At 36.5% G+C, this 25,990-nt stretch overlaps 1 protein-coding gene and 1 long non-coding RNA gene across 3 annotated transcripts in view; both read right to left on the bottom strand.

The window, feature by feature from the left end:
* Positions 1-10,255, bottom strand: part of ctif (CBP80/20-dependent translation initiation factor) — a 71,610-nt gene extending 61,355 nt beyond the window's left edge. The window contains exon 1 of one of the 2 annotated variants that reach the window (XM_055179748.2): positions 10,085-10,255. The gene's annotated coding sequence lies outside the window, so the exon portion shown is untranslated. The remainder of the gene's footprint in view (positions 1-10,084) is intronic. The other variant, XM_055179749.2, reaches the window with a different exon arrangement.
* Positions 10,256-12,590: 2,335 nt separating this feature from the next.
* LOC141366158 (uncharacterized) overlaps positions 12,591-25,990 on the bottom strand; it is a 106,227-nt gene continuing 92,827 nt past the window's right edge. The window contains exon 3 of the long non-coding RNA XR_012371260.1: positions 12,591-12,766. This is a non-coding gene — a long non-coding RNA (uncharacterized lncRNA). The remainder of the gene's footprint in view (positions 12,767-25,990) is intronic.

Raw genomic sequence — 25,990 nt, 5'->3', positions numbered from 1 at the left:
AATAACTCAAGTTACTGTGGTTATAACCAGATTTGTGAAAAAATGTTGAGGATGTTTTTGCTTCATTCAGGAAAATTCATGAAAAATTCGTGAAAAAGATTATATTATATATTGATTATTCAGTGTTTTAAGTTATTTCTGGCGACTGAAACATAATAAAACAATTACGGAATCTGAACTTTATATAATAGAAGGCATTCCTTCTTTATTTTTTCCCCTAAGCATAGGGCTGTCACTAGGGTTGCCGCGGTGACAGAATTTTCCCACCGGTTAATCGGCGCGTCACAAACCCGGTGATCCCGGTATCACCGGGTGGGAGGAGCTTATAAATCCGCATGCAGACATTTTACTTTCACTTTTGAATCACGCAACTGTTTAAATGCAGTGCTTGCGTACGCTGCGTTAAATCGCGTATGAATTTGCGTGAAATGAGAGTGCAACAGCTGGTTTAAGTCAATGTGCGCAGGTAATTCTCACAGAACCCACCAGTCGCAAGCAGAGCAACCGGCTACTTCTCCATAAAGTACTGCTTGAATGATGGGTTTATTATTTTTCTTGATGAAAAACACAACAACAAAACAATCTCTTATATTTAACATCAAATGTATATTATAACAAAAACAAGTAAGCATGCGGCTTCTGCCATCGTCTGGTTGGTCAGCTCGCCTCGCACACTGACTGACAGAAATAAATGAAACCTGACACCTGCTGCTCTGTGATGTGACGGGCGTTCAGCTCCGCTGAATTCAGGCAGCAGACACATTCAGTTTTTAGTGTTTGCTCTCTCTAACAAAACGAAATTATTTAATTACATGAAAATATCAAAACGACGGTGAAAGACGGTGTCGCGGTGGGCAAGTGATCTAACCGGTGAGAGGCTGAAGCATCGGTTATCACCGTTTCACCGACTATCGCGGCAAGCCTAGCTGTCACAATGATTAAATAATCGTCTTATCGCAATTGTTTAACCTCATCGTGATGATTTTAGATCACCGCAATGATTGCACATCTCTCTAAAAAACACAAGGGGGAGCTGCAGCGCCTGTATAAATAGACAGTGTCAGATTACTTTTAAAAATGTGTTGTGTATAAATTAGGGATGCATATCAATTAATCGCGATTAATCTATAGCAGAATAAAAGTTTTTGTTTACATCATATATGTGTGTGTACTGTGTATAATAACTTTGTATAGTTAAATGCACACACATGCATGTATATATTTAAGCAATGTTTACATGTGTATATACATTTGTATATTTATGTATAATTTATATTATATATAAATATAAATACTTAATATATAAATATATTTTTTTCTTAAAATTATACATGCATGTGTGCATATTTATATATACATAATTATTATACACAGTTCACACACATATATGATGTAAACAAAAACTTTTATTCTGCTATAGATTAATCGCGATTAATTGATATGCATCCCTAGTATAAATATTTACTGCCAGATAAACCTTGCAAAATGTTTTATTTGAATAATCACAACAATCTGTGAAAATTATTTCATAAACAAAAAAATGTATGAGAATTAAATGTCAAAGCAATAAACAGGCAATTAATTGTCACAATTTTTTAAACAATTAACCGTCAGCCAAATTTCATAATTGTGACAGCCCTACCTAGGCATGCAAAACACTTGTTTATAATAATAATAATAATAATAATAATAATAACAATAATAGTATTTAATAGAAGAAATTGCAAAATGCAATGCACAACATATCATCTTGGGAGTTCTCCTCGGCCTCCACCTCTCACGACGGAGGTTACTGCTGTCTTATTCCCAATGGTAGTAATTCTTGGACTTGTTTTGTGACAGTCCTGTAAAATACAATGATAATGCATTGCATTTTTTGTTTTGTTTTCTTGCTGAAAGGGATGATTAGGAGAGGACGGCTTTCGAATTGATTGATTGACTAATCAGTCTGCACAGCACTGTACTGCATCGACTGCACCTACTGTTTAATAACTTCATTCTGATTGGCCAGTGTGACATGCAGGTCATGCAATTGACACGCTTGTTTACCTCTCAGTCTCACAGCTTGCGTTAGCTTCTTTTATCCAGTGAGAGACGCAAAAGGTGAAGTTTGACTGATAAAACCATATAATTACATCTAATAAGTTTTAACACGCCCACAGGCCCACGAAGCCTGCGGCCCACCAGGAATCACCTGGTTGTCCTGATGGTCAGTACATGCTGGTGCATAGTGACATGGTAAAAAAGCTGGGCATGGATTAAAACAGGATCATGGCATAACCTAGACACGCTGTCATCTATGGTAACTGGAATGGAAGTGCTAACAGTAATAGTCCATTCTCAGACTTCAGACTGGATTTCAGAGACAGGGTCACAAATTTGAATATCTTTATATAGAAAATATCAAGAGGACACACACACACAGTACATACAGATGGTCACAAAAGCAAACATGCACAAATGTACTCTAGTCCAAAATCACTTGTAAACTTTGCCCTTGTGCGAGATAAGGAAATACTAGCGTTTACTTTCAGTCTGTGACTATGGGAACATGTTCATTATAAAACTGACTGATAGACATAGACGGGTGATTCTCACGAAACCATTGAAACACCACGGCACTAATGATTTTAGCTTTAAAATGTGTAATATAGTAACATTAAAAAGCATCAGAATTAACACAATACTGTGTTCTACCTTGCACAATGTGTGATTTCAACATAAGAATTTATAATTGGAAATTTTATCTCATTTTCTGCTGAAATTCTCATTACCGCAATGTGTCCGGCTGTGTTTGAACATGCGTTATGTTGTAATTTAATCAAATTAACACAAAAATATTAAGAAAATAAAAATAAATGGATGTTTTGCTAGACTACTTAAGATGACATAAAAAATATTTACTGAATATTCATGTATAATAATAATGAAGAAAAATTCAGAAAATGATGTGTCCATGCCTGATGTTCTCATCCTCCGCAACACTTTTTGAGAACAATTTAAGCACACATACAGAATTTTAATAAAGTTTGATTTTGAGTGACCAAGCACATGGACCAGTTACTTCAAGATGGCTACCAGGTAAGATCATTTTTTTACAGTTAATTTGAAATATTGTCTTGTCAGAATGCTTACACGACATTTTGATTATCATTACCGCAACAGATGCTTATTAAATGTTAATTTAATTAATAGAAGCATAATACTTTGATTTTAAATGAATGTGCAGAATCTCCAAATTATGTTCTTTCAGGTTTGTCATGTCATTTTGAAAATATGTCAGTGTTGATGTTTTCTGACTGTTGCGGTAATGAGATTTTTTAGGACTAATTTTTTAAATTATGTTACAAAAAGTGTTAAATGACAAGTAAAAGTTTTTAAATTAATGTTCCCATTTACTCCAGACTTTGTTTTTCAATGTCTGGTGGGAAAAAAGTAAATTTAAGCAATTTTTTAATTTTCATGCTTGACATTTTTAAAACCAAGTTTTCGTGAGAATCACCCAGACATGCAAACCACTTTAAACACAGTTTTTAATGATGAATAGTTTCCAGTCAGGAGGCATCTCACTGGGGTTAGAAACAGAGATACAGAGTGTCTCATTACATTAAGGTGAATAAATTAATTTCAGATCATCATTCCCATCATTTTTAAATTCAACAACAAATCCTATCAAGTATCATTTCAAACAAAGTTACTTTACATGAATTAATGCATTGTGTTTAAGGGTTTACGCTCATTTGGAGAGTGTCAGCGTGTTTAACACCTGATGCAAAAGTTGGTCATGTGATTGACAACCCTGATGATGTCAGCTGGTTGTCAGGACAACCCATCGGTCACATCAGCACCAATGCAATGCTGACGGCAGGATGTCAAGTCAATGAGCTTTCTAAGAGAATGGATGTGCACGCGTCTCATTGCAAAACAGATTAGGATCCTTTCTAATAACAATGTTGTGATGTAATACATAACAGACAAATTGTTCAGTGTCTATCTTGACTACATAACATGTCACTCAATGTGATGTCTCAAAATACCAGCTGAGAAGCCAAAAACATCTTCCTGAGCAACATCTAAGCATCCAGACAGAAGATGAGATATTTAGGAAACCTAAAGAGAAAGAGGACGCAGTAAAACAGAGTTTGGTGATGACAAAACTGAAGTCCACCAGCAGCAAAACAACTGAAACAAAAGACGTATTGTTCTCCGACAACGAAGCGGCACTGAATGAAGCCGATGCAAAACTACAAACATTTCACTGCACATTCTTACAAGCCAAATCTCATTGCAACACACAAAAAAAGAGTCACAATACTACAAGTTTTACTAAGATAAACTTTTGATTTTGATATTTAAAGCCTTGAAATAAAAAGTTTGTGGAGCTTTAAAATGTCAAAGTATTAAAAACGAGACATTGAATAAACTTTTGAATAGCATTAAATAATCTTCAACTTTAGACCTTGATGAAAATAAACATTATTCGTTATTAACAAAATAAATAAGCCATCATGATATGAAAGTGCCACACATGCGTTGTTACAGTCATAAAAACCTGGATTTCCCCCTTAAAACAGATACTTAGTTAGATCATAGAATTTTTATGAAAAGAAAACCCAAGAACAATTAACCTGCGTCCGTTTACAGTTGCCAGATCTGCGTAACAAAACCAGGTCAGTGGCCATTTAAAATTAGCATCCCAATGACTATTCACATTCCAAATACCAACAACTAATGAACCAAATCCTTTCATCTCTAACCCGCAGAAAACATCAACCTGCAGAAAAAGTTTAAAAGTAGCCCAATTCAAAACTTTGCCGAATGGCAGAGGACGTGGCAACGCTGCCTTGCTTTAACCAAGCTGGTCGTGCGTTGAGAAGAATCAGCGTCTGATAAACATGAAGCTCGTGTTGTATAAAGAAAGTAACAGCAGCTGACTTTAATTCTTAGCGGCTAGTTTGGTAATATCTATTTATATTATCAATACTAGGGGTTTAAGGACGGTTCTGTTGGATAGCAAAGGATCACAAGCCCTGCGAAACACTGGCCTCAGCACAAAACAAGCAAACAAACAAACACACACAACAAATGCATAACATGATGTCAAATATGAAGGTTACAGCAGTCAAAGTCAGTCACACAACACACACGTGATCAGATGTGACATGAGCATGCCCCACAAAAAAGAAAATCAATATTTACACTATAAATGTCATATGAGCTTCTGGTCCAGATGATGTCATCACAAAACATAAAAATAATAATGTGATAAAATTGACCAGTCCTTAAAACTACAGTCGCAACAAACTCAATTACACACAAATCTCTGCTCTGCTTCTCATGATGTGAACTGAATTCCCACAGATTGTATATCTGTTCTGATTGGCTGATGAAGCAGGAAGTGCTCACACATTCCACCTCACACAGAATGAGCCAATCAGAATCATAATGCAAACTAGCAGGGATTGAAAAAACATTGATGGGCGGGGCCAAAGCTGAAAGCAGCCCAATCAGCTTTGTACTATTTAAAAACAAAGCCCCTCTTGTTAGATACAAATACAGAGGACTGAAGCAGAGCTTACTGAAATGACATGTGTACTGTTTTGATGTTTAACATTCATGTCGTATTTAAAATATATCATGGTTTAATCATATTTGCAGTGTCAACAGTGAACTTATATACGAATATCACACACTAATCCAAAAGCAAATACAAGAAATTTTAACATAGACGCACTCCAAAAACAACCAAATCTTTCCATCATCAGATACAAAATTCTGAAACACATTCTTCATAAACGTTCAAGCAGAAATGTATCGTTCTGTGAGCCTATCAGATACCTTGGTTTACTTATTTAAAAAATATTCGTGAGAAATAAAAATGAAGAAATGTTACTTATTGTAAGGCAGGTTTGACCAGACGTGTGTATTTGTTTTTTAACATTCAATCTGATTGGAGAGTCAAATACACCGTATGAAACAATCTAGGTATTGACCGATATGGATCTTTTTGTGCCGATTCGGATACCGATTTTTGTTTTAACAGCCTTAGCCGATGACCGATACAGGCTGCTGATTTTCGTGAGCCGATACTGCTTTTGCTTACTTAAATTACTAACCCTAACCCGATGCGATACACATAAAAATCACTAAAACAAACTCTAGTTTTGCACTGTAAAAAATTGTGATATCTACTTTTGAAAAAAAATCTCTACACAAAATATTTGTAAGTACCAAAATCATTCATATAGTTTTACACAAAAGTTAATTTCCTTCTTACAAATTTAAGTAGATTACACAAGATAATATTAAGCTAACACAGCTTGTCCTGAATTGATCCAGGGAAAATCTTTGGAATTTTGTCGCATTCATTTAACGTGCAACTATTTAATTGCTAAAAAAAAACAATTATTTTGTGTATTTTTGTGTATAATACAATGTGTTTGCATGGTTTTGATAAAAAAAACACATTATTTTCCACATACCGTACATTTTTGTTGCTCTAGATATGCTTGCCTGCCTTCCTCAAGCGCTTTGATTTTGTACAAACCTCATCGATCTGATAAACGCTGTGTCCTTGATTGGCCAGCTAAACTGTACGTTGTGATTGGCCTGAATACCGCTGACGTCACCTGAGAATTAGGGCTGTCACAATGATTAAATAATCGTCTCATCGCGATTGTTTGACCTCATCGCAATGATTTCAGATCACCACAATGATTGCACATCTTTCTAAAAACACAAGGGGGAGCTGCAGCGCCTGTATAAACGAGACGGTATTAGATGGCGCTCCTTAACTGACAGTGCAACGTGAGTTTGCAGTTTTTTAAATATATATTTGTGTGAAAAAAAGCAAAAAAAAAAAACACAAAGTATGAGAATTAAATGTCAAAGCAATAAAATAGACAAATAAAAATCACTAAAACAAATTGTGATATCTACTTTTGAAAAAAATCTCTACACAAAATATTTATAAGTACCAAAATCATTCATATAGTTTCACACAAAAGTAAATTTCCTTCTTACAAATTTAAGTAGATTACACAGGATAATATTAAGTTGAACACAGCTTGTCCTGAATTGATCCAGGGAAAATCTTTGGAATTTTGTCGCATTCATTTAAAGTGCAACTATTTAATTGCTAAAAAAACAATTATTTTGTGTATTTTTGTGTATAATACAATGTGTTTGCATGGTTTTGGTTAAAAAACACATTCTTTTCCACATACCGTACATTTTTGTTGCTCTAGATATGCATGCCTGCCTTCCTCAAGCGATTTGATTTTGTACAATACAAACCTCATCGATCTGATAAATGTTGTGTCCTTGATTGGCCAGCTAAGCTGTACATTGTGATTGGCCTGAATACCGCTGACGTCACCTGAGAATTAGGGCTGTCACAATGATTAAATAATCGTCTCATCGCGATTGTTTGACCTCATCGCAATGATTTCAGATCACCGCAATGATTGCACATCTCTCTAAAAAACACAAGGGGGAGCTGCAGCGCCTGTATAAACGAGACGGTATTAGATGGCGCTCCTTAACTGACAGTGCAACGTGAGTTTGCAGTTTTTGAAAACACAAATGATGAGAATTAAATGTCAAAGCAATAAAATAGACGATTAATCATAACAATTTATTAAAAAATTAACTGTCAGCCAAATTTTTTTAATCGTGACATCCCTACTGAGAATGTGATGTTCCTTACTATGTTTAAAAGATTCGCTCACAATGCAATACTGACAAGAGTTAATATCGTCTTTACTACCTTATCAATACAAGCCAAATCTGATCCGGAAGATGCAGATGACTAAGCTGATCGATCAACTTTACCAGTGTAGCTTGAGCAGGAGGTAAGGTAAGGATTACTAAAACATAAAACCATGTCTGCATTTGTGATCGTAGAAACGACAAACAGCAAGCGCTACTCTGCACTGCACAAAACTTGTGTTTAAGTCATGGTTAAGTCAGTAGTAAATACTTTAAAAATGAAAACATCGACTGTGAGTCAGAAGCGGGCAGAATTATGATAATGACTGTCGTGTCCATAAAACAGCCGAGGAAGTAAACTGTTGCCTACAATCTGTGTGTGTGTTGTAGTCCAAGAAAAGAGATTTACGTCGGAAACTCTAATGCACGTCATCATTTACTTTGGGACTTGTACCTTTTGCATATTGTTAAAGGAACAGTCTACTCATTTTCAATATTAAAATATGTTATTACCTTAACTAAGAATTGTTGATACATCCGCATACATACGTAGCGCTTTTCTAAGCGGATTTAAAAGAGGAACTACATTTTATGGCGTAATAGCACTTTTGGGAGTACTTCGACTCGGCGCAGTAACACCCTCCCTCTCCCATTATGAGAGAGAGAAGGGGAGCGGACTTTTCAGGTGAGTCGAAGTACTCCCAAAAGTGCTATTACGCCTTAAAATATAGTTCCTCTTTTAAATCCGCTTAGAAAAGCGCTACGTTTTATTTTGTACCACCAAAACTTGCTCGTATAACTACTCGTCTTAAATAGGAAAAACGTTGATGTGTTTGGTCACTTCTAACTTTATCTCTAAATGGTACAATTGAATGAGTGGGGCTAAGCTAAATGCTATCGAAGCGTCGCAGGCGCAGCGCGCTCCAGCGCTTACGTGCACGCACACAGATGATAGAGGGATGTATCAACAATTCTTAGTTAAGGTAATAACATATTTTAATATTGAAAATGAGTAGACTATTCCTTTAACCTGTACTAACACACACTTACACACCAAAAGAAAAACGTGAATCGGACAATAGGTGCTCTTTAATCACAATCATCATAAACTGTGTTAAACTGAGCTGCTGGACTTCTACAGCTGAAATCAAAAACTATTTCATTGAAAACACACTTCATTGAATCTAACCTTGTTTAGCATGAGACTATTAAAGAGAGCCATTACACACACAGAGGTCAGATTGTGCCCCATCAATCTATTGACAGTGAATGTATTGCTTTGAGATTGATTGACTCAGACTGCTGATTCACAGACAATCTTTAACTACATTCTGAGTGGGTTTATTATTAACTGCAGTGATTTGTTTTTGGGTGTCAATGAAGGGTTAACCAGCACTAATAATATGCTGCTATAGGATGTATTCCCGTGTAGACACGTCTCCGTCTCTACACACATTCCTTTATAGATCCTGAGAAAATGTATTACGCAAGCTAAATTCCCGTCATACCTGAGCATCACGGTGTTGCCTGCTATTACATCACCAAAACATGCATAAATTAATGACTACAAAACTATGCACACTACACATATATTATACACATACACATCCAGTCACATCTTTATTAGTTGTATAAATTGCATTGCATCGGGTCACAACTGTGCAATAATGACACAGCAAATGTGCACTGATTTAGCAAAGTGACATTTACAGCTAATTCAATCTCTGCTACCATGGTACAAGATGAATAACGTGTTCTAAGTGATATCACGTTACCATCAGTTAACAATGCTAATGAAAGACTAAACCATACATTAAATGTGTTATCCATCATCAGTCTAGTGATCAGACACGAGACAGAGCCCGTGTAAAACACGCCTGAAGGGCGAGGAAGATGATGATAGAAGCAGCAGCAGCTGAAGAAGACCACAGCTGTTTAACTAATAGATGATCTCTTAACTGAGCTGATGCAACCACCCTACAACAATACCGGTACGGTCCAAAACCGGACAGCACGCAGCAAATCCTCTGTGTATACATGTATGAGGTGAAATGCAGATGTCTGGACACTTCTCTTTACAATGCGCTTTGTGTCTTTGTTGCTTTTTAAAGGGACCCGAACATGATGATGAGACAAAAAGCTAACAGACACTCAGCAGAAGAGACGGTCAGCGGGTTCAATGAGCGCGGAGGATCAAAGACACAATATGTGTATCAATAACGAGACACAAAGTTGCGATCATAAGCGTAAAGCGTTACAATAACGTATCACAGGCGTGCCACCCGGCCGCACGGCGTTACTACAGGCTGCGCAAAAACGGCGGATCAGCGCGTAAACACCCAAACCCGCCCGGAGAAATCACGCGAATACTCACCAGATATCCGCGATCGGTTCTGCGGGGGTCGCCGGGTGTCCACCGGGCTCAGATCCGCCCTGTCATGAGAAGGTTTCCCGGGGACAGAGAGGTGTACGGGGTGAGAGATTAGCCTGCGTCCCTCATACACAGACAGACGCACGCACGCACGCGCAGGGAGGGAGAATGCTGGAATGTGACGTTTAGTCCGGTTTGCTGACAGGACGCGCACGTGGCAACCAAGGATTGTGGGAATTAGAGTTTAAACTAAAGAAAAGTAGGCCTACGTAAGTTTTTGTATCGGTGCTGCTAAATATTGTCTATATATTTGTTTATTAAAAACTATAAGGCCAATTGCAATGTATTAACATTACATTTTGACATTTATTCATTTAATCCAAAGCAATTTACAAACGAGGGTGGATTTAACATTTTATTTTAAAGAACAATAAAAATTACACACTCAAAAAAAAAAAAAAAAAAAATGCTGGGTTGTTTTAACTCTTGGTTGAGAAAAATTTGGACCAACCCAACTGCTGGGTTAAAATAAACCTACATTATTATGTAGGCCTATCAGTTAAGCCCATACTGCAAAAACAAAATATTCTGGCTAAAAATATGTTTTAAAAATATGCTAACTATATATAAATATAACATTCTATTTAATTTGAAAATATATCTAGTTTATATTTCAAAATGTATTTCAAAGGCAAGCAAATAGCCTACATTGATCATTTTACAACCGATATGGCAAGAAATGTATTTTTGGCCAAAATATATTTTAAAATTATGCCACATACAAGCTAATTTTATAATGTAAAGCTAATATAAAATATAATATATATAAGTAGAAAATATATTTAATTTTAACCTTCTCCAACAAGTTTGTAACAACATTCTTCCAATGAGACGTTGATATATTTCCTTTCTTTGAAATATATGGAGGGCTAAATATATATATGAACATTTTTTAGTAAAGTAATTTTTTTCCCAAGACACTTAAAAAATTTACTTAAAATACTCAAGTAGTGTCCGCCAGGGGCGTAGCCAGTAATGGGCCAGGGCGGCACTGGCCCGCCCACTTAACTCCCTGGCCCGCCCAGGCAAGTTTCATCAAAATACACTTTTAGTTTATTTTTATTATTCAAATGTATTTAAGAAAATATATTAATATAAACCTGATTTATCTTTGACTGGTGTGTGTTTAATTTGCTTTCTAAATAAAATGGAATTGTTGAAGCAAGTTGTAGGAAGCCGCCGGAACGTAATTGGTTGCTTGGTTGCTAGGGGTTCTTCTGACAGGTAGACTCAGTGGGAAGCGGCGGGCTTAGGCAGCCAGCCAGCTAACTTTGCTAACTGCGTTTTTTAGCTAATATTATTAACATTGCCACAATAATGGCTAAAGTTTCTTTAATGTGTTATTTAAAAACGCAAGTGTTGAGGAAGAAGATACGCCACTGCCTCCATCTGCCGAGTCCTACCAGCGCAGTTCTATAGACTCATTAACCCACAAGAAGGCTAGTCAGGCGCTGGTGGTGCCGGTTGCCGCTTGCTCCCTGGCGGCAGTTCCAGTGCTCTCTCCCGGTCAGCCTGACACAGGTTTACCCGCCAACGGCAATTGATAAACCACCCTCACAACCTAATTTGAATCCATGACTCGATTACTCGCCTCAAAAACCTGTGCCTTTTGTTTTTTGAGAAAAAACTCTGTGACTCTTTGGAATATAATGAGATCATTGCTGTTTTCAACATTAAACCCAGGCGCTTGCATCTTGTTTTGTAGAATGAAAACAACAAAGGTAGGCCTGTTGTTTAACTCGTTTCCTTATTTTTGCTCCTGAAGTGATCTAATAATGTGTTTTGTGTATAGATGTACGCCTTATAGGTTAACTTACATTGTTTAATTTAAATGAGTTGCTATAAGTTTATTTATTTCAAACCGTGCTCTGCTGAGAGTTTTCATTTTTTTCAATTTTCTGTTACGTTTAGCCTACTTTATTTCAGGTGAACTGTTTTTGCACTGCTGATTAGCCTGAATAAGACAGTTTATTGTCTATGCTGGCCTGGTTTGTCCTTTATTGAGCTCTGTGTTGGTTGAACATGTTTAGACAGTGTTTTATTATTTCCTTTGCCGAAAATTGCAAAGTAAAGATGTAACTGCTTTGCAGTTTGTCTATTCTTTTTTTTTCTACTCTAAGGTTTAATTATTATTCAAGTCATTTTATTCTAATATAAACTATAGGCCCACTCAGTTTTGCCCCGGCCCGCCCAAAATACAATTTCTGCCTACGCCCCTGGTGTCCGCCTCTGTATATACAAAAAATATATTTGTGAAAAATATATTTTTTAACATATTCCCAAAAATATTTCAACAAATATCTTTTTTGGCCATTTTTGTAAATTTGGAAATATCATTTTTTGGTGTATGGGAACCAAAAAGCTAAATTTGTCCATATTTCTCGCAACCATTAAATGAAACTACCCAGCATTTTTTTTACAACAATTAACATAGTACACATAGTATAACATGTGTTTATATTATTCTTTATTTTACACATGTATTTGAAGACCACAAAACAAAACAAAAATCCCAACAAGTCATTATTTTTTGTGATATCTGATGCCCTCTGGTGGGTATATTGTTCCTCTAATCTTTATACTTGATTATTATATGTTTAGTTCTGTCGCCCTCTTGTGGTTTACCTGTAAATGACACACAATATTCAAGAACTAAAAACAGATTGATCATACTCAAGTTCAGTAAACTTAGTAATTGTACTAAGCAGATACATAAAAAATCTGTAATATATGACAATTTATGTGTCAATGAGTTTTTTAATGACTAAGCTACACTATAATAGATCTTACTGGGTCTATTTTAAGACCAGTAGGTCATGTGATGGGGCAGCATATGTATGAACAATTAAAAAGCTTTAAATGCAAAACTCTTTAAGTGCGTCTGGCATGTTTTTCTTATAAATGAGCATTTTTATCAGACTTTTAACATATTATGCAAACATACTGGTATTTCTGAATGATCTGAGGTCAGGATTAAGCAGATTTGAAATAAAAGTATTTAATAAACGTATAATATGCACCGAGAGCATCATAATCTAATTTTTGATAAAAGTGGCGTTTAGTGGCTATTGCATCTGAGACAATCTAAAAGTCATGCCCTCTATATGCCAAAACACATGTTCACACACACAGACACACAATTATCACGTTGTTTGTGAAGGTCATAGCATGTGATGTCCTTCTACAACACCTTTTAGTCGCTTTGCCATTTTGGCGAGAACTGTTTTCATCAATAACAGCACTGCCAAGCTCCAAGTCTTACACACACACACACAAACACATACACACGCGCGCGCGCACACACACACACACACTCAGAAGTCTCCTGAAGTTCCTCACTCTCCAGATGGCAATAACACGTTAGCTGTCACTGTCAGAGATTAATTAATGTTCCTGGTGTGATGTATCTTCCTGCAGACTGCAGCTTTCTCTTCCTCCATCCTCTCTATCACTCCATCTCTCGCCCGTCCTGGACAGCCTGTCACTAACGTAACCCTAGAAACCCAGCATCCTCCACGGCCTCCTCCGAGAAACAAGGATGCCAAATATCAGCATCACTGACGCCGCTGGCTACTTGCAGTTTGTCAGGATGTTACTCAACAGCACTTCTTTAAAAAGTCACTTTACAACAAAACTTTGTATTTAGTCATATAACTCAAATCTTCTCTGCGCATTGGTTGCAATGCCTGGGTCTGTTACAGGGTATGATTTTCCTTTAAGCAACAAACACAGAGTGAGGATGATATGACATCATCATCATCGGCAGCTATAAGGTGAGGCGTTTATTGTGTTTTGTATTTGCCATCTTAATGTTGGCTTCGTTTCAGTGATTGTAATAGTCTGTCATTAGCTCAATGAGTCACACAGGCGTCGTGCCAGGCTGTGTGTGGGACGATTTGTTGACTGTTTATTTGTCATGAACCTTTGTGTGCATCCCTGTTTAAATTGTTGAGCTGGTGACATGCAAACACACACACATATATACACACACACACACACACACACACACACACACACACACACACACACACACACACACACACACACAATAAATGCATGTGCACGGGCCATTCAAACTATGGAGTTTACTGTCAGAAAAAAAAATGGTCATTTATCCTTTCAAAATTATACCAAACAGTGCAAATAAGTACATCAAATGTACATATTAGTACCAAATGTATACACCTTTGTAAATAAATGGTACTTTTTAGGAAAGGGTACTGCCCCAGTCACAGATAGGGACCATTTGTTTGACCATTTTTTCTGAATTAAGTGAAGATAGAGGTAAACCAAAATTATGTCCAAAGTTATATCTGTTCATGTTAGAGCTGTCACAAAGATTAAATAATTGTCTCATCTCAATTGTTTGACCTCATCGCGATGATTTCAGATCACCGCAATGATTGCACATCTCTCTAAAGAACACAAGGGGGAGCTGCAGCGCCTGTATAAACGAGACGGTGTCAGATTACTTTTAAAAATGTGTTATGTGTATAAATATTTACTGCCAGATAAACCTCGCAAAAGATTTAATTTAAATAATCACAACATTCTGTGAAAATTATTTCATAAACAAAAAATGTATGAGAATTAAATGTCAAAGCAATAAACAGGTAATTAATTGTCACAATTTATTAAACAATTAACCGTCAGCCAAATTTCATAATCGTGACAGCCCTAGTTCATGTCCAGAAAGTTAATTAAAAACATCATCAAAGTAGTCCATGTGACATCGGTGGGTCAGTTGGAATGTGTTGAGGCATCGAAAATACATTTTGGTCCAAAAATAACAAAAATTACGACTTTATTCAGCATTGTCTTCTCTTCCGGTTCTGTTGTGAAGCACATGCGCGAGACTAAAGTCACGTGACTGCAGTGATGTGGATGACGTGTAATCCTCAGACGTGTTTGCGAAGTTATTTTTTTTCAAAATGTAAACGAAGCTCAGGCGTACAAAAACAACAGCTGGGGCGCACCATATAACACGTCAGCCGTGCGTACGTCATTTGCGTCACTGCAGTCACGTGACTTTAGTCTCAGGAAGAGAAGACAATGTTGAATAAAGTTGTAATTTTGGACCAAAATGTATTTTGGATGCTTCAACACATTCTAACTGACCCACTGATGTCACATGGACTACTTTGATGATGTTTTTATTACCTTTCTGGACATGGACAGTATATCGTACATAGATTTTCAATGGAGGGTCAGAAAGCTCTCGGACTAAATATAAAACATCTTAAACTGTGTCTTACAAGTTTGGAATGACATGAGGGTAAGTCATTAAAGACATTATTTTCATTTTTGGGTGCACTATCCCTTTAAAAATTAAAAATAATTTATAAAATAGCCTAGAATCTATTTAGAAACTATTTGTTTATTTCTAACTTCTAAAATAAAAAATAAAAAAACTTATTAAGAAATATTTAGTTTTTTTAAGTTTACTTTTTTGAAAAAATAAAATGCTTTGAAATAAATAGCTAAAGTTTTAATAGCTAATAAATGTATGGTGTGATTTCACAGACTGGGTTTAGGATTAGGCCTTAGTTAAATGATGACATAATTTAACTAACTGGTGTGCATACTATTGCAAGACAAATGTACACGGACAATAAAGTGCTATCTATCTATCTATCTATCTATCTATCTATCTATCTATCTATCTATCTATCTATCTATCTATCTATCTATCTATCTATCTATCTATCTATCTATCTATCTATCTGGGTGATTCTCACGAAACCATTGAAACACCACGGCACTAATGATTTTAGCTTTAAAATGTGTAATATAGTAACATTAAAAAGCATCAGAATTAACACAATACTGTGTTCTACCTTGCACAATGTGTGATTTCAACATAAGAATTTATAATTGTAAATTTTATCTGATTTTCTGCTGAAATTCTCATTACCGCAATGTGTCCGGCTGTGTTTGAACATGCGTCATGTTGTAATTTAATCAAATTAACACAAAAATATTAAGAAAAAAAATAAATGGATGTTTTGCTAGACTACTTTAGATGACAGAAAAAATATTTACTGAATATTCATGTATAATAAAATTGAAGAAAAATTAGGAAAATGATGTGTCCATGCCTGATGTTCTCATCCTCCGCAACACTTTTTGAGAACAGTTTAAGCACACATACAGAATTTTAATAAAGTTTGATTTTGAGTGACCAAGCACATGGACCAGTTACTTCAAGATGGCTATCAGGTAAGATCATTTTTTTACAGTTAATTTGAAATATTGTCTTGTCAGAATGCTTACACGACATTTTGATTATCATTACCGCCACAGATGCTTATTAAATATTAATTTAATCAATAGAAGCATAATACTTTGATTTTAAATGCATGTGCAGAATCTCCAAATTATGTTCTTTCAGGTTTGTCATGTCATTTTGAAAATATGTCAGTGTTGATGTTTTCTGACTGTTGCGGTAATGAGATTTTTTAGGCCTAATTTTTTAAATTATGTTACAAAAAGTGTTAAATGATAAGTAAAAGTTTTTAAATTAATGTTCCCATTTACTCCAGACTTTGTTTTTCAATGTCTGGTGGAAAAAAGTAAATTTAAGCAATTTTTACATTTTCGTGCTTGACATTTTTAAAACCAAGTTTTCGTGAGAATCACCCATCTATCTATTTAGAGGCAAAACAATTGCACTGATATATTTTAAGATATCTCACATTATTTTCATTTAAGACAGCTTAAACATGCATTTTTGTCTGTGATACCAGACCTATGTGTTAAATAATATTAATTAAATAAAAGATAATAAGATCACTTATTTTATAAATGTGTTATACAGAGCATGTCTAAAATATGACTTTCCATTCTCTTAGACAGTGGCGGCCGGTGACTTCTGTTTTTCGAGGGCGCTCGATGCGAAGTTCGTCACAACATGTATGTATCCCGTCATGTGTGTGGTTCGTAATTTCAAAATATGTGTTCAGCGCGTCGAGTGAACCTATGTGCATCGCGTGTCTTGCCAAAATAAGTTCCTGCCGCAGACGCGTCTGAAGGATTTATGATAAAAGAGACGCTCGCGTTTGCCAGATACTCGCATAATCTCATGCGTAATCAGAGTTTAATGTTACGGGAGTGTCTTGCGTATATTTTGTGAACATGAGCGTCTCTTTCATCATAAACGGTTTTGATACGTGTGCAGCAGGCACTTATTTTGACAAAACATGTGATGCATATGGTTCACAACAAACACACATTTTGAAAACACGAGCAACACACATGACACTCCGAACACATATTTTGAATTTGTGCCCCTCGAAAGAGCAGTCACGAGCCGGCACTGCTATTAGATGATAAAAATGAAAGCGTCATTAAGTTGAAAGACTCATGTAAGCCATCCACAGAAATAAAAAAAAACAATTCTTCACAGCAATTTTCAGTACTGAATCACTGCAATTGTTCATCTTTTGATTCATATTCACTCGTATTATCCAAAATGGCCACACCTAACAGACACAACAGATGTGAAGTGATGTTTAGCGTTTGTTTTTCTCTGTGAATATTACAGCTTGATTCAGACAGAGCGGTGTGGAGTTGAGCTGGTGGAGGGTACTGAAGGCAGTAATTAGTGAGCGAGAGCCAGCATGATGATATTTCCGTGAGTCTGTGGCCTGCGTTTAAAAACTGAAACGTAGAATTATGCAGTACGGCCACCTCCCTGTCCTCTGGTCCACAGCCCCATCCCAAACATACACACAACAGACTGGGGATTTAACCATCTCTGCACCTGCTCGTTACAAATCACTCATTCATTCACATAAACACCACATCTTATCTGAACAGGACACAGCTGCTTGTATTGGTGGCGTTTACTGCCTTTTCTAAAAGTTTGCTTTTGAACAAATTGTATTAAAACAGTATTTGTCTTCATGTTCCTTTTACTCTTCTAAATGACTCATGAAGGATGATTAAACCGAATCCCAAAGACTTTTGCTGAATTTAAGTATATAATAGAGACTTATGGACTCTTTAGACTTGAGTCAGTTAGTTTTACCTAACAACTAGCATCTGGGAAAGTGCTAGCAATCACAGATCAACTGGATAACGGTATATCCTATACTGAAAAATAAGCATCAGCTGGTAGTTGGTTTAAGGTGGCAGTAGCTGGTTTAAGCTGGTCCTCCCAGCCTGGCAAAGCTGGTGAGTCAGCTGATCTTCCAGCCTGACCAGCTAAGTCCAGCTAGACCAGCTTAAAAAGGTGACCAAAACACGGCTAGACCGGCTTAAAAAATGATCAAAACGCAGCTAGACCGGCTTAAAAAGCAACCGAAACGCAGCTAGACCGGCCTAAAAAGCAACAAAAACGCAGCTAGACCGGCCTAAAAAGCAACCGAAACGCAGCTAGACCGGCCTAAAAAGCAACAAAAACGCAGCTAGACCGGCCTAAAAAGCAGCCGAAACGCAGCTAGACCGGCCTAAAAAGCGACCGAAACATGGCTAGGCCGGCCTAAAAAGCAAAAGAAACGCAGCTAGACCGGCCAAAAAACCAACCGAAACGCAGCTAGACCGGCCTAAAAAGCAACAGAAACGCAGCTAAACCGGCCTAAAAAGCGACCGAAACGCAGCTAGACCGGCCTAAAAAGCAACAGAAACGCAGCTAGACGGGCCTAAAAAGCGACCGAAACGCAGCTAGACCGGCCTAAAAAGCGACCGAAACATGGTTAGGCCGGCCTAAAAAGCAAAAGAAACGCAGCTAGACCGGCCTAAAAAGCGACCGAAACATGGCTAGGCCGGCCTAAAAAGCGACCGAAACGCTGCTAGACCAGCTTAAAAAGCGACCAAAACGCAGCTAGACGGGCCTAAAAAGCGACCGAAACGCAGCTAGACCGGCCTAAAAAGCGACCGAAACATGGTTAGGCCGGCCTAAAAAGCAAAAGAAACGCAGCTAGACCGGCCTAAAAAGCGACCGAAACATGGCTAGGCCGGCCTAAAAAGCGACCGAAACGCTGCTAGACCAGCTTAAAAAGCGACCAAAACGCAGCTAGACCGGCCTACAAAGCGACCGAAACGCTGCTAGACCGGCCTAAAAAACGACCAAAACGCAGCTAGACCGGCCTAAAAAGCGATCGAAACATGGCTAGGCCGGCCTAAAAAGCGACCGAAACGCACCTATTCCAGCTTAAAAAGCAACCAAAACACAGCTAGACCAGTTTTAAAGGCGACCAAAACACAGCTAAACCAGCTTAAAAGGCGACCAAAACACAGCTAGACCGGCTTAAAAGGCGACCAAAACACAGCCAGACCCGCTTAAAAGACGACCAAAACGCGGCTAGACCAGCTTATAAAGCAACCAAAGCGCAGCTAGACCAAAAAAGCAACAAAACACAACTAGACAAGCTTAAAAAGTGACAAAAACACAGCTAGACCAGCTTGCTACAACAGCCAATCCAGCTACACCAAGCTGTGAGACCTACTAAAACCAGCTGACCTGCTTTTGCTGGTTTTAGCTGGATTTTACAGTAGGGTAATAAAAAATTGGCAAATTCAAACAACACCTCAAAGCCCTGGAAACCCTTTAGCATCAACCCAACGAGTACCAACGACACATTACAATACTGTATTACTCTGTTACTCTGAGAGAGAGAGAGAGAGAGAGAGAGAGAGAGAGAGAGAGAGAGAGAGAGAGAGAGAGAGAGAGAGAGAGAGAGAGATGCTGTTAGACAGGCAGTGGACTGTAGGACTAAACAGCTGAACATTTAAAAGTAATTGAAGATTACTGGGTGTTACTATAACACTACTCACCCAGTGTGTGCTTGACTCTTTAGCCAGCAGGTGGGGACAGAAAACCAGCCAGACAATCTGTGTGTGTGTGTGTGTGTGTGTGTGTGTGTGTGTGTGTGCACATGTGAGTTCATTTATTGCTCATTTATCTCTGTCCTCCATATGTCATTAACAGAGACCCAGTTATTAAAATGATTTTTGTATTGATTGTAATTGTTTTATTTTGTAAAAGCGCCTACTATAGACAGAACTGACCAGTATGCTACAATATTTCCTACACCTCATTAAGACTGAATTATATGTTTATTACTGCATATTTATAATTAAGAAAGTAGTGGCCGTGTTTGTTTGTTAGTTTTTTGTACTTCTGATCTGTTAATATTAACTCTGCAATACTCATCTTTTAGGCTCCCGGTTCTGTATGTGTAAAAATATCATTGCATAATTCAGGGTTCCTACACATTTTTCATTTCAAAATTCCATACTTTTACAGACTCAAACATACCGACCTCCCTGAAGATTTTTCAGACCATTTAACATGATAAAAGCAGTGGTTTAAAAAATGTATACACTAAATAATTCATGGATTTTTATAGCTATACCTCATACAAATAAATGAACACCAAACCAAGACATGTTCAATGCACATTTTATTGGAATTTAATCGTAATGTAATTATTTTGGAGGATGGCAGGTGGGAACTAATATACATCGTATTGGAATAATGCCCAAAATACACTACAAAAATTAAGCTAATGGTTCATAATGAACAGAAATTCTTAGTAATGGTTTCTATTGTTATTTCAGCAGAGTACTACAGATATAAAAATTAGTTTCTTAAAATAATTATTATTGCAAAATGATCCATCAGGGATGGAGTAAGACTAAAATTCACCAAACACATCAGTAGGGGCATGAACATGTGTCCACCGTCAATATTCATAGAAATGTTAACAATTCTGCTAAGCTGAAAGTACAGGATAATGACACGAATGAGAACTACAGCAGTGATATAACATAACTGCGTTATATAAATACACATCTAAACAATAACTAAACACCAACGCACAATATAATCTATAATGACATGTTCCCTTAATCTTTTGCTTATTTGATTTAGTGACAATGAGGTGTTGTGAGGTGTTGTAATGAGGTGTTAGCAAAGTTTTAATGTCCATTCATATTTATTTTTATAGATTGAAAATGTTATGGAAAATATTCTCCTTTTAAAATAAAAATCCATTTTTATTTCTATAGCACTTTTTTGCAATTTTGCATTGTTACTAAGCAGCTTTCCAGTAAATACATATTAATACAATCACTTTAGAAAATAAATAATATTATTAAAAAAACTCCAATAACAATAAGACTCTTATATATTTATAGCTCTATCAATCAAGTATGTATTTCCTTAGATATATATTAATGATGCTGTCTCTAAAAGCAATTGTCTGTTTGATTGTAATCTACATATTCCAGAAGTTTTGTTAATATTCAGTTTTGACCCTTATTAAAATGTTAGTTGTGATTACAAGTACTGAAAATGGTTTTGGGGTCAGCCTTTCACACCAGAGTTAAAGTCTTCACGTATGAGTGGTGAGAAAGGTGTCATGCTGCCCCCTGCAGGCTGTATGTGGCACTGCAGTGCGGCCCCCCGCTGCGTCCGCTGGGTGAGTGTGTGAGCACCCGTTGAGTAGGTGGGTGAGCTGGAAGAGTGTGGGAGAGGTGGTAAGGGGGCAGATGGGCCGGAGAGAGAAGTTCATGGAGGACCGAGAAGGTGTCAGGTACACGAGAAGGAGGGTGAGAGAGAAAGAGAGAGAGAGAGAGAGAGACTTTTCCTCACACACTTCTCAACCTACAGATTTAATATATCGGATGCCGAAGTTTTCATTTAGCAAAGAACAGTTTATGTGACAGCAGATAAACTCTGTAAGCTTTTAGATAATCTTAAGTTTCTAAGGAAGTATCTGTGGTGCTTTTCTGAAGAATCAATAACAAAAATATTTCTTTAGGCACTTTGGAAATCTTTCTTTTACTTTAATTGGTGATTATCATTCCTATTGCATATCCGACTGAGGTTGTAGCTCGACTTCGATCCTAAATTCATGTTGTTTGTTGAGATGTGAGATGAACAGACTCATCATTTCATCTGAACATGAAGAGTTCAATCTAACAGACTTATAGGAGGGACATAAGTTATATCATAGAGACGTTCCAGTGTTTTTTTTTTTGGGATGGGGTCAATCAACAACACCTTAGCAACCACTCGGAATCCCTAAGCAACTGAAAAGCAATGCCCGTAACACCCCAGCATCGTGGGCAACAATCCCATTATCTTCATAAAATGTACAAATCGAGTTTTGCCCTTTTTCTCTATTATAATTGTCTAATATTATTATTGCACCCACAGAGGTTTGTGCAAAAATTGGAAGTTTTTTTTTTAATGACGCACAGCCAATAAAATGAGAGTTGAGTTAACAGATGTTAAATAAACTGCTGTAATGAGCATTCCTGAGAGGCTGATGCTGGATTCAATGTCGTACTTTGTCGGACAGTCAGATTTTATTGCTGTTTTCTATTACATTGCCTGTCTGGACACCTTGTTATGCACAGATCGGTGTGTGTGTGTGTGTGTGTGTGTGTGTGTGTGTGTGTGTAGACAGCCCTGAAACCTCAGTGTCTTGCTACCAGACAGAGAATCATGTCATGATCTTGTTAAAATCTTAAAATGACCAAATTTTCACATTCTGTCCCCCATTTCAGTGACCCATATGTCTATTTGTTCAACACATTTACCCGTTTAGTGACATTTCATATTGTGAAAGCAGAGATGCCTGGAGCTTCATTTAGCAACTACTTTTGCTGTAGTTAAAGACAAGACACATCAATGATGTGACAGACAAACATGTGCTACATGTTTTATGATTTGTGATGTTTCATGTTAGCAAAGACTCAAAGAGCTCAGATGCAAAACCCTCTAAAGCCCTTGTCACACGGAAAATACTGAAAATGCATCCGGGATTTTTGGTTTATTCACACTGAAAATGATTTTACAGAATCTTTGTGTGCGTTCAAATGAGGTTTTAGTGAGCCTGACATGATATATTTTTTCTTTCATCAGACTCTTAATGGATTCTGTCAACAAACCGGTATTTCTAAATGGCCTGAGGCCAGGATTAAGCGGATTTGAAGTGATCGTTTTTTGATACATATAGTATGTGTTGAGTTATACTAAAATGAACAGATTATTTTATATTGGAGATCCACCGATATATGTGACAATAATGGGTATCGGTCGATAAAAGCTATTTTTCTCAATATCGGCTATCAGCCGATATATCTTCTTAATCAAACAGAGAACAAGAAAATGCAATGAATTTGAGCTCTGTGTATAGAAAATGTAAAGAAACATTACAAGTTTAATGTTAAATATTAATGATTATTATGTAAATGAAAACCATTTAGAAAATTCAATCTTCAGAATTTAGTTAATGTAACCACCAAACTATCGGTATATCGGCCGTTATCACTCTGAATAATTGGCTACTGAAAAAAATTATTCATTTAATTTACTACAATTTTTTTTAAGGTAAGTGGTCGTAATCAATTTATTTAAGCTACATTTAAATCAAAAATATTAGAAAAACAAAACAAATTTTTATTAAAATGTAGCTTAAATAAATTGATTGCGACCACTTACCTTAAAAAATTGAGTACATTTAATGAATAATATGGGTGCATGTCTATTTGATACGTTTTAAATTAAAATATGTATGTTTAAAATATGTTTTATTTAACTATTTTTGTGACTGTATGCTTTAAAAATGCATTTTTCTTTTAGTTGTCATTGTTTGCACTTATATTGGACTCATCAAACTTTATTTTCTGTAACAACAAATAAATAAATAACAGTCCTGGTAAATTTTTATAACAGTGTAGGCTCAAAACATATGAGATGGTTCAAATAAAGCTGCACTGTAAGAAAATCTTTTTGCACTTAATTTTTTAACCCTGCCCTGTAAAAAAATCTGCTGGGTTGGCGGTAACTTACTGTAGATTTAAATTTATGTTTTTTACTGGCAACATTTTGTTCAAAGTTAAATGAACATTAGACATTTACAAGTCTTTGTCTTTACAGAGTAAAACTAAAAAAAAACAGCATCAAGCAAAACATTCTGGGAAACAAAATCTAAAGCAAAAAAACAGAAAAAGGTTGATGATGATTTCTGGTTCCCAGAATGCTTTGCATAAGGCTGTTATTGTATAGTTTTATTCTGTAAAGATAAAGACTTGTTAATATTTAAAATTGATTTAACTTTGAACAAACTCTTGCCAGTAAATAACAAATTTAAATCTACGGTAAATTACCGGCAACCCAGCTGCAATAACATTGTAATTTCTGCTGAATTTTTTTACAGTGTGGAGAACACACAGGGTCAAAATTGGCCGCTGTTAATTGCTGCTACCCAAAATGAAAAAAAAATTCTAAATTAGGGAATAAAGGGTTCAAATTGAAAAAGTTGATATTTGGGTGTTTGGTGAACTTATAGCAGTAATTTAATGCATAGTTCATAATTTTCCAAAGAAGAAAAGGGTTCGGGTTAAGTTTAATTAACTTGGATTTACAAATCATTTCAACTGTATTGACTAGTGATGAGCTGCTGTAACTTATAAAATAACTAAAGCAAATTCAACTTAATTTAATAAGTTACAGCAACTCATAACTTGTCAAGATAGGTAAAAAAACTTATAAGTCCTAAACTTAAAAATATAAGTGCAAAAATATTTTTTACAGTGTGTCCAATAGGTTCTATCACTTACTGTAAAAAATGCAGCATTTTTATGTCACTTTAACTTAACAAATGAAGTGAAAAAATGTATTAAAGTTATGTCAACTTATCACAGGTCAAAATTTCAAATATTAGCTTGACTTGACTTGCAAAACCAAATTGTTTTAAAGGGATAGTTCGGCCAAAAACGATATTAAACCCATTATTTACTCACCCCCAAGCTGTCCAAGTTGCATATGTCCATCGTTTTTCAGACAAACACATTTTCGGATATTTTAGAAAATATTTTAGATCTTTCTGTTGATTAAATGTAATGTTACGGGGTCCAGCAATAGTCCACGACCTTCAAGTCCAAAAAAAGTGCGTCCATCCTTCACAAATTAAATCCAAACGGCTCCAGGATGATAAGCAAAGGTCTTCTGAGGGTAATCCATATTTAAAAAACGTAATTAACTAGCTTCTGGTAGCGCCGCCATTTTAGAGTTATCCGCATTCAGGATGAGCGCTTACGCAGCATACAGCGGTTTCTCTGCTGCTGCTCTGTCCCCCCGCCCTCCGAATTTGTCATATGTCACTAAGAAAAGTGCGTACACTACGCTAATACTCTCTCCTGAGTCTAAGATGGCGGCGCTACCAGAAGGTATTTAATTACGTTAATAACATTTTAAATATGGATATTTCTACAACAACACCGCACGGATTACCCTCAGAAGACCTTTGTTTATCATCCTGGAGCCGTTTGGATTTAATTTGTGAAGGATGGACGCACTTTTTTTGGACTTGAAGGTCGTGGACTATTGCTGGACCCCGTAACATTACATTTAATGAACAGTAGGGGTGGGCAATAAACCGGTATGATAGTAATTACCGGTATTGTGTCGCGCCATGATATGGATTTTGCAAAACCGTTGATACCGGGATTACATATTTTAAATTCTATTTTTGCACTTATCAGGGTTCCCGCGGGGTGTTGGAGAAACTGGCCTTCAGAAAGTTACATCCATGGCCCTAAAATGCCCAGATCTTCATCCTAGGACTTAAATGTAACTTTATGAATGTTGTTTTTTAAGACCCCGCGGGAGTTTACTCAAGTCTTAAAAGTCATACCTCCGTTCCCGAGATGCACTGTCCACAGAAACACAAAACGAAAAGCTCCGATCGCACTTCAATCCATTTTTAATCATCATTTTTTTAAGAGGATGCACAACATAGTCCACGCAAATCCTGCCAAAGACTATATTTCAGGTGTTGTGATCTGTACAGCGAGTTTGGCGAGAAACAAACCCGTGGCTTACCTAAGCAT

The sequence above is a fragment of the Misgurnus anguillicaudatus genome, chromosome 9, assembly GCF_027580225.2.
Source record: "Misgurnus anguillicaudatus chromosome 9, ASM2758022v2, whole genome shotgun sequence".
Classification (NCBI taxonomy): domain Eukaryota; kingdom Metazoa; phylum Chordata; class Actinopteri; order Cypriniformes; family Cobitidae; genus Misgurnus; species Misgurnus anguillicaudatus.
This window is presented reverse-complemented; position numbering and strand designations above follow the sequence as displayed.